Source organism: Colius striatus, chromosome 2 (assembly GCF_028858725.1).
Source record: "Colius striatus isolate bColStr4 chromosome 2, bColStr4.1.hap1, whole genome shotgun sequence".
NCBI lineage: Eukaryota > Metazoa > Chordata > Aves > Coliiformes > Coliidae > Colius > Colius striatus.
Window position 1 is genome coordinate 39,976,855 of NC_084760.1, and position 9,511 is coordinate 39,986,365.

The following is a 9,511-nucleotide window of genomic DNA, read 5'->3' on the forward strand; positions in this document are numbered from 1 at the left end:
ACAGATACATCTCCTAAGGCAGTAACAATATTCCAAGTGATTTTTTTAGATTGATGGTGATGTGATTTGAAGGTGCTGTCAAGCCAGCTATAAATAAGAAAACTTTTGAGGTGGTGTTTCAGCAGAGAGGCTGCCCTGTCCGTGTTGCATCTGCACTCGGTGCCAGGAACTGGTGCCACCAGGGGGCTTTACCAGCCAGTAACAGGTCACTGAGTGTCATTTGATTCCTGTAACCTCACAACGACTCATTTTTAACGCTAATGATTTCATGTTTTTCTCTTCACCTAAACTTGAGTTGACCATCTATATTCATACACAGAAATAAGCATTTCAAAATTGTTCTATTGGGTGGAGAAACCACAAGTTAAGAATGCTTCAGAAGGTATTTTCGGATCAAATGGTTCTTTTTGTTTCCTGTGCCTAGAATTCTACAAGTATTTTTAAAGACTTTTCATCAAGTAAATTCTCTTATATGTATAAATGCTAATTGGGTTCTACAAATGAAACCAAAACATCACCAAAACTTGTAGTTATTTGCAAATCTGTAAAACCTGTTCAGTTGTATAATACTTTGATTGAAGTGGAATTGTCTCAGCCTACTGGAGTGCCAGGATGGTTTGCTGGTAATTAGTATTACACCTAAGTATTTATTTCGATGGCCAACAGTGTGTATCTTATTTGTGTAACCAGAGACTGGTTATTTTGTGATGCAGAACAACATGAAAATTGCTGTAGGCTACTTGGCCAGCAGCCACTAGCTGTGGCTAGTCACACAGCCATGATGTGCACATAGCCACAGCAGTTATTTCTCAGTAGCTGTAATGCAAATAAACATCTCTTGTTTTCTTTGTTTTGGGGTTTTTTTTCTAAGCTTTTCAAGCTGTTTACTGCTGATACAGATGATTGGTCTGTTACTTTAGGGATTTAAGAGATACAGAAGCCCTTAGGAGATGTATATAAAGTAGAAAGTAGGGCAATGAAATTATGCAAGGAAAAGTGATTAAAAAGACAGATATAGAAATTGCTTCCTATGGTCGTGCTCATTTTAAGCACCCATTCTGTCTTTTAAAAATCTATACTGACATTGTGTCAGGCTTAGCCTTAAACACTGAACAGTCTCATAAATCTGTTCTCAGTCCTTGCACTGAGAACAGATTTGCCTTCTCATAACTTAATTTGTTGTATCATTTGGGTGTCTGCTTTTCAAATTGGTTTGAAACACAACTTTAATAAGAACATAGGACAGTCTGAGAAAGAAGAATTGTGAATACCTGTTAGAGGGGAAGAAGGTGAGGCAGTTGTGGTGGGGAGACATGCTGTAGGGTTATTGTTATTATATTTATTTTATTTATTTCATATTATTATTTTCTTTTGCTCTTATTCAATATACACACATTCAAAGATGATGACATTCCTATACTCTTCCCAAGCAACCAGTTCCTTTTTTCCACATTCCATGGACTTCTTTCTTCCATTTGAGTTGTTTCAGAAGCCACTTCTTCACCCCTGCAGGCCTCATACCTACTTTACTTGATTTTTCACTCATGGAGACACAGTAATCTTGGCCTTGGAGGAGGTGTCAATTGAAGATTAACAAGCTTTCCTGGGCACCTCTACATTCTAGAATCCTAGTCCATTAAATTCTTCTAAGCAGATCTTTGAAGAAGTCAAAGTCTGCTCTCTTGAAATCTAGGGTTGGAAAATAATTTGAAGATACTTCCTGTTAAATTCATAAGTGTAATTAAAAAAAAAGGAAACCCTCATTTATCCAAGTTACGGACACTACTGAATGAGCAGATGGATCTCATCATCATACTTCTTAATGGGAAAACTTAATGAGGCACTGTCATGCAATTTAGTCCCCTCAAATATGATGAGATAAAGCCTAAGATCAGTGGCTAAAAAGGTACAGATGTGTTATGTTCTTTTTGTTATTAGATCGAAAGCATTTCTTCTTAATTTTGGGAGGTGATTAGTAATAAAGATAATATAAAATGAGGAATTTTGCATAAAATTGCCTTGACCTGGGTCAATGTCAAGCTGTTACAAGAAGGCGGACATGGTTGTGGGATGTGTGAACAGGATCATTATGTGTGAGTGTCCTGGTTTCACCTGGAACAGAGTTGATTTTCTTCCACATGAGTATCTTGTCCATTCTCCATGGCTGAATAAACCAGCAGGGCTCACAATATTTCCATAGCATAGGCAAAACTGAATGTTGTACTCTATAGCCCAAGGTCTTGCAGAGGTTTCTTGTGGCCTCAGGCTTTGAAGAATGGGAAGGATCAGTGAAAATTTTAGAATTAGGACAGTGACAAAGTGTATGTGAATTTCTGCTTTCCTCAGCAATAGCTACCATGCCTAAAGCAGCTACCACTCTACATCTCCTGAAGCCTGCCTTAGCAGGTTGGACTTCAAGAGGTCCAGTGCTTTTCTGGCCCCTGTAGAGACAGAAAAGAGGCAGTCTGGTGTCTAAATTATTTTTCAAACAGCTGGTTGATATCTAGACTAGGAAGAAGGGATGGGTAATGTAGAAAACACACAAGAAAGTTTTATCAGCCCCTCATGCTGTGACAGCCTGCTCTTTCTATATGTAAAAACCTACACCAACACTTTTTTAATGTCTGAAACAGGCTTTCAACTAACTTCTGCTGACTCTGTTGCAGCTGAAGAGAGATACTGAAAGCTAGCATAGGACAGAGTAACAAGAGGTCCAGGGTGTGTGTCTATGAGAGCAACTGAAGGAACGGTGCTTAAAGAAGATTAAAGGGAGACATAATGGATGTGACAGTTTTCAAGTATTTAACAGCTGCAAAACACAAAGCACATAAACCATAAATAGTCAAAAACTCTGCTTTGCAGCAGGAAAATGGCCCTTCTAGTCTGGCATAAAGTTCTATGTCAAATTCACGTTCTTGCACTGCTGTTAGAGTGCCAGGAAGTAAAAATTAGTCTCCCAATTAGTCACAGAGTTTGTTATGTACCATAATCAGCAAGCAAAACCAAAATAGCATCATGTATATTAAAAATGAGAAGCTTTCTGAGGGTCTTTCTGATTTAAAATTGATTTGGGTAAAACAATTCTGTTGTAAACAAGCATTTTTGATATGATTATTCCTTTGGAATAATCTTTCCAAGGCTATTTTCAGGCATACCTCTTCAGAACAAATCATGTCTTTGTTTAAATTACACATCCTTGTAGATCTGGTTAGTCCAGAAGCAAGCTGATATACAAATCACATCCTTACAGATATTTAACAAGATCATGCAAAAGAAATTGGTCAAATCTTAATCTTTCTGGTTGGCACCTGGAGTTCTCTTTCACTTGTGCCATCATGTATAGACACCTTTTCTCCTTTTTTATAAATCTTACTGTGAGAACCCTTTCTTCTGGCAGTAAACAATTCAATCCTAGATACTTCTGTTGCATTCTCTTTTTTTTTTTCCTTCCCTTTATGTAACTAATCTGCAAAAGCACTGCTTTCATCTTTGCTTCTTCATAAATTAATCCTCCATTTCAGGCACACTGTTAACTTTACAGTGTAAAAAAGTTTTCTTTTGTGTTATAAACAGGTACAAGTGTTTTGAGATAAGAGTGTATCAATGAAGATCAGTGTAGCTACATTTTGTGTTGATAACACAATATCAGTATGACTGATATCCAAATAAAATATTAATAAGGAAATGTAGATGTGGAGACAGAGGTGACAGCTGTTTACAAGTTACACGAACATAAGAATATTTACAGAGTGAAATCGTGACTTGTTTAAAGTTCAAGGGAAAATTTGGCAGTAATTTGCAGTGGAGCCAGTATTTTGTCACATACCTTTTTTTTTTTTTTGCTTATTTGACTTATTTTTCAGTGAACTATATTTCTGAGGGAAGGGTAACAAGGGAAACAATTAGCATAAAACAAATCAAATTGTGACTAGTTGTCCCTTATTGGTTATGCTGGCTATGGTAGGTAAAATGTAGAGGAATGCAATTAGCCTGCTTGTAAAATGCACTAAAGTGTTAAACTTCAGTGATTGGTGATACTGATGATTACAGAGAATCAAATTCACTGATAGATCAAAGATATGAGATATTATAGTAGTGAGCATGTTGGTAATTCATTGGTGTGACTTCACTGTGCTGGCACAACTGTGCAACAGAGCTGAAGGTTGAATTGAGAAATTGATCCTCTTTAAAAATGGTTTGGTAGATCTTTTTAGCCATATAAATGTTGAGATCCATACGTTTTCATCCAGCAATGTTGGATGAATGAATGATCCAATGGAGAAAGCCTTTCATCAGTGTCGCTCGGGAGAACTTCACCTCAGCATCCCACAGATAAATTTCAATTAGGGCACTAGAGCTTTTCTTACATGGCAAAAGTTTATTTTTTGATTGTTGAAATTGTAAATAGTTGTGAATTTTGTACTAATTTTTAAATTAATATCTGTGGACTGCATCTTTCAGTACTGCCTTTTACATTTTAAATGTATTTAGTACATTTCGTAGAATCATAGAATGGTAGGGGTTGGAAGGGACCTTCAAAGATCATCTAGTCCAACCCCCCTGCAGAAGCAAGTCCACCTAGATCAGGTTACATAGGAACATGTCCAGGCGGATCTTGAAGACCTCCTGTGAAGGAGACTCCACAACCCCTCTGGGCAGCCTGTGCCACTGCTCCGTCACTCTCACGGTGAAATAGTTTTTTCTTATGTTTAAGTGGAACTTTTTGTGTTCCAGCTTCATCCCATTACCCCTTGTCCTGTTGCTAGCTACTATAGAAAAAAGGGATGTCCCAACCTCCTGACACCCACCCTTTAGATATTTATGAATGTTAATAAGATCTCCCCTCAATCTCCTCTTCTCCAGACTAAACAGCCCCAGTTCCTGCAGCCTTTCCTTACATGAAAGATGTTCCATTCCCCTGATCATCTTGGTGGTCCTGCGCGGGACTCTCTCCAGCAGTTCCCTGTCCCTCTTGAGTTGAGGAGCCCAGAACTGGACACAGGACTCCAGATGAGGCCTCACAAGGGCAGAGTAGAGGGGGAGAAGTACCTCCCTTGACCTGCTGGCCACACAATTCTTGACGCATCCCCAGATGCCACTGGCCTTCTTGGGCCAATTTGATTTGACAGCAGTGACTGTTGCCTCTAAAGTGGACTAAAGGTCGGCATTTACCTGGGGTTTTGGTTCATTTTTGCCTGCAGTGTTACACCATGGTGTTTTGATGCCCTCCTCTCCTGGCTGTGTACTCCCTTTTGTGTTAAGATGTCACGGTGCCTGCTGTCAAGGGAGATGGATCCCTGCCAAAGGACAGAGGTTGTCAAGTACTTACGGTGTTAACTGTGTAACACTGCAAATGTCGCCTCTGGTGCAGGAAGTTTCTCTGTGCCAGTGCTGAGCTTTGGCACCACATGCCTCCAAACATTTGATTACACCTGCCTCTTCCCACTTATGTGTCATATAATAGTGGAGGAAAGGGAAACATCAAGTTCAAGGGCAGTATTGGCTCCCTACCAGCAGAGACTGAGTGGCACCGAGCACTTGGGAAGCTCTTGTATGAGGTACCTAAAGGTCATTAGCTGGGAGATAATGGCAGTCCTCTGCTTGTCTGTCAAGTACTGCATCTCAGCAAAGTCAGCTTGTGTTTAACAGAAAGATTGTGAAATTACCTCCATCTCTTAGAAAAATGAAAGAAATTTTAAAGAAGAAATTTTGAAGAAAAATGAAGAAATATTGCCTGATTAACATATAAAATAAAATAACATTGGACACATCAAGCACTAATACCTAAATTAATTTCTGGTGTGTGGCACAATGGAAAATAAATTCATAGTTTCGTGTGTGAAATTTTGTAACTCCTAAGATCTCCCTCACTCCATGCCTCTGGCTTAAAGGTTAGGTCAGATGAGTCCTGATCTAAAGGACAGGTTTCATAATTGCAACCTGGTGCTATATGTTGTTTTTTTAAGACCAAGTTAGAGAAATATCTGTCAGGAGTTACTTAAGAATAGTTAGCATTGGTTTGAGTTAGAGAGAAGGACTGTTCTGTTACACATTGGAGAGGGAAAATGGTCCAATGCCTGTGGTTTTCTGTTAAGACAGGAAAACCTGAAAGTAAAAATGGCTAAAAATATGTCCATTGTCCAAGGTGAGAAAAACATAGATAAAAAAAGGGAAGCAAGGGAAAGGATAACTTGATGATCCTATTTATGCTATTTCAGTGGTTGAAATGATATTAAAGGAAACAGACATTTTGGATTTTTACATTAATATGGATAATACTGTTCTGGAGTAGCAGAGGTAAAAAAGGGAGGAAGTAGTTGAGGGTCAAACAAGGCCTATTCTATACACTTTTTTGCAGTCATCTTTTGCTTTTTAGCTATTATGAAGATCAAAGTAGTATTTTGTTGTGCAAAGTCAGCATTATAGATTGGCCAGCAGAATTTTAGCTGACTTTGGTTTTGTTGCATTTAATTTTTATATTGTTTTATTGTTGTTCTCACAAAATTGTTTTTCAAATCAAAGAAAAAGCCTGTCTGGCATGTAGAACTCCCGTTGTTAGCACTTTCTCAAGAACTGGGTCAATACAGGAGACCATGAAGAATCAAGCATACTGCTGAATGCTTAGCAGCAAAATTATGGGAAATGTAAGGCAAGCTTTAACTGTACTTTGAAACAGATTTACTTTTAAGTAAAGATGCACCAACTCCTAAAAATATACTAGGATGCATATAAATGTGCTGGATAAAGATACAGAGTAATTAAAATGGAAATTTAAACTTTCTGGTATGTTGTTTATTCTCCACTGGGGAAATGTTTTAGAGAAGCTGGTACACTGTTTAGTCTTCTGAGCACCACTGGTATGGCATAAGGAGTGTAGTCATTCTGCTTTGAGTCCTATTTTAAGCTGCTAGTCTTCTTAGCTTTCCTCTGTTTTAATTACAGAAGACAGACTCTCTTACTGGGTGACTCTGGACAGGAACCTAGCACCAGTGGTCTCATTATTCTTCCAGAGGAGCCTGTCCTTCCTGCTAGTAAAATAATAAGGAGCCTAAAAGGGGAGGGTAGCCCCTTCATGAAATTTGGGTGATGTGAACAACTCTCCTTTTATCTAAACTGACCCTATAAAACAGCAATTCTTGAGGGCAATGAGTGCCTCTGTCTCTGGTTTTCTCCTTTTCACAGCCTAATGTCTGCTCAACTCATTTAGTATAAACTCTTTCTATCTTCCACATGCCTTCACCACTGTTTGTACAAAAAAATTTCTGTACAGCTTGTGCTTAATAGAAGAGCCGTCTTATATCTCTCCACTCCATTGAGTCTCCATCTGTTCTCCGTCCAAACCAAAGCTGAAAAATTATCCTCTGCTTTGCATAAATCTCTCAGCAGTTCTTCCAGTGCTTTTATTACTTTCAATTTTAACTTTACAGCCTTATGGTACACACTATGTAAATAAATTCTGCACTGCACTTCTAAAGCATTACCTGAAAACAGACATTTTTTCACTCAAGTGTCCGTTTTTAAGTGCATGTATATCACTTAAACACTGATTTTCAAATTTATTTACATAACAGTGTCTTCAGAAATGCTGAGGGGGGAAGCAATGTTATTCATTAACAGTCTACAATTTTAATTGATATGTGGTATATTTTTTCTAAGCCTCCCTATAAAATTTTAAGTGTCCAACAATATGAGCTGCGCTCCTCATTTGTTACCAGACTAATTGTGCTGCGTGGTGGTAGCACCTTCAGGCAGAACAGTTCCTACTTAGGTTCAATAACCATTGAATTTCACGGTAGGGAAAAACAATGTCACCGAAGTCAAACAAATCCAAAAGTTCATTAAGCATCACAGAACCAAGTTTTTGAATTTCACAGCTAATTATTCTGTGAAACTGATTATTTTGTCAACTAAAATTGTTTTGCTTCTTTTTAGCTCCACCAAAAAGAACCAAGCCAAACCAAACTTTGATATCTGTCCAAAGAACCATCTTTCACTCATGATCTTCCCAAGATTCAGGTTGGTTTATAAAATAATACATGAAAAATTAAAATGGTAGTGTGAGAGACTGACAATGAAATGTCTAGTGACAAATTCTGAGGCACCTTTGATGCCAAAATACTTGCTGATCTCCATTGGTTTCACCTTCTCAGAGTTCCCCTTTTGAGTGTTGCAACATCATGAAGGCTGAAAGATGCCAAAAGGTGGAATGTGAGGATTTCTCTAGCAGCAAGGAAGTTATGAGTAATGAATATAATGAACTCAAAAAAACCATAGAGTACGAACAAAAGCATTTTGGTGGTTTAATTAATAATTAAGTTTTCTTTAACTTGGCCATAGCATAAGCATTGTAAATACCAGATACTGTTGTGAGACACAATAAGAGGTTCCAAAGAAATACAAGGAAATATTTCTTCACTATGAGGGTGACAGAGCACTGGAACAGGCTGCCCAGATGGGTTGTTGAATCTCCTTCTCTGGAAACATTCAAAACCCACCTGCACGAGTTCCTGTGTGACCTACTCTAGGTGGCCCTGGTCTGGCAGTGGGGTTGGACTAGATGATCTTTCAAGGTCCCTTCCAGCCCTTGAGATTCTGTGATTCTGTGATGTTGTTCTAGTGTGTTTGCAGGATTAGAAACATCTGCTGCTTTGCAATGTGCTATGTCATTTGGAAATCTCATAATGTCTTCCCTCACCACACTAAGTCTGTGAACCTCTGTGTTACTTATTTGATTTCAATGATTTGTGCTCATTTCCTTCACCGGCAAAGCACAACTTAAACCAAATTTTTAAAGCTGTAATAATACAAACACCTTTTGAACACAGTTCTCACGCAAAGTAGCACACGATCCAATTAACCAAGTAACTGAAGGGTATTAGATGTGTTTAATAGTTAAAAGGTCAGATTTATTTTTATGTGTTTTTTTCTTACAAACAGAAATGCTCCTCAAGGTTGCTTGAAAAGATATTTGAGAACAAGGCAGAACAAATATACCCATCTACACTGCATACCTGTGGCTGTAGGCAATTTCGAATGATGATTCCTTTGTCTCTTGGAGGATATTTGCATGAGAAGGACATTATTTAATTCAAGGACTTGAATCTGTTCCTTTAATTCAGGAGCTGAAACCGTTCCTTATGAGATTTCTGGCGGCATCACTGCAGTGGTACTAATGCCAAACCTTCAAACCCATCAAGTGCCTTCAGACCATAGATCTACCCCCTCATCCAGCCTTGGTGTGGGGTGAAGCATTGTCACTGGATTTTAGTGTGTCTATGCCCTGTAAACGGGCTTGCCATGGTTTCCAAGCAGGGAAAAAGACTCTCTAGAAGAATTAACAAGACCCAAAATGCACAGTATGAAAAATAAGTCTTAATAGTAGCTTAAATAAACCTAATCCCATTTATGTTTCCCTGAATACTTGGGGTGAAGCAGCTGTGTCTTGATATGGCTTCTGCTGGGGCCTGTCCAGCAGAATCAAATGCTTGGCCTCACACGTGGCTACTCAGTA